The sequence below is a fragment of the Salvelinus sp. IW2-2015 genome, unplaced genomic scaffold (assembly GCF_002910315.2).
Source record: "Salvelinus sp. IW2-2015 unplaced genomic scaffold, ASM291031v2 Un_scaffold1871, whole genome shotgun sequence".
Taxonomy (NCBI): Eukaryota; Metazoa; Chordata; class Actinopteri; order Salmoniformes; family Salmonidae; genus Salvelinus; species Salvelinus sp. IW2-2015.
The window spans coordinates 1-623 of NW_019943234.1; the positions used below are offsets into that span (position 1 = coordinate 1).

The 623-nt window shown below is 44.0% G+C and overlaps 1 long non-coding RNA gene across 1 annotated transcript; it reads left to right on the forward strand.

The window, feature by feature from the left end:
- Positions 1 to 5: 5 nt before the first annotated feature.
- On the forward strand, positions 6 to 373 carry LOC139024786 (uncharacterized). The gene is made up of 3 exons (XR_011476147.1): positions 6 to 46; positions 163 to 222; positions 304 to 373. It is a non-coding gene; the product is annotated as an uncharacterized lncRNA (long non-coding RNA).
- Positions 374 to 623: the final 250 nt, after the last annotated feature.

The following is a 623-nucleotide window of genomic DNA, read 5'->3' on the forward strand; positions in this document are numbered from 1 at the left end:
ATAGCGAAGGAGGAGAGTATTGGGTCACACTTTAGGAAGGAGACAGGTTATTGGTCACACTTTAGGAAGGAGAGAGTATTGGACACACTTTAGGAAGGAGGAGAGTATTGGGTCAACACTTTAGGAAGGAGGAGAGTATTGGATCACAACTAGGAAGGAGAGATATTGGATCACACTTTAGGAAGGAGGAGAGTATTGGATCACACTTTAGGAAGGAGGGAGGTATTGGTCACACTTTAGGAAGGAGGAGGTATGGTACACACTTAGGAAGAGGAGAGTATTGATCACACTTTAGACGAGGAGAGATTGGGTCACACTTTAGGAAGGAGGAGGGTATTGGATCACTTTAGAAGGAGGTGAGTATTGGGTCACACTTTAGAAGGAGGAGGTATTGGGTCACAGTTTAGGAAGGAGGAGAGTATTGGATCACACTTTAGGAAGGAGGAGATATTGGATCACACTTAGGAAGGAGGAGAGTATTGATCACACTTTAGGAAGGAGGAGAGTATTGGATCACACTTTTAGGAAGGAGGAGAGTATTGGATCAACTTTAGGAAGAGGAGAGTATTGGATCACACTTTAGGAAGGAGAGATATTAGGTCACACTTTAGGAAGGAGAGGGT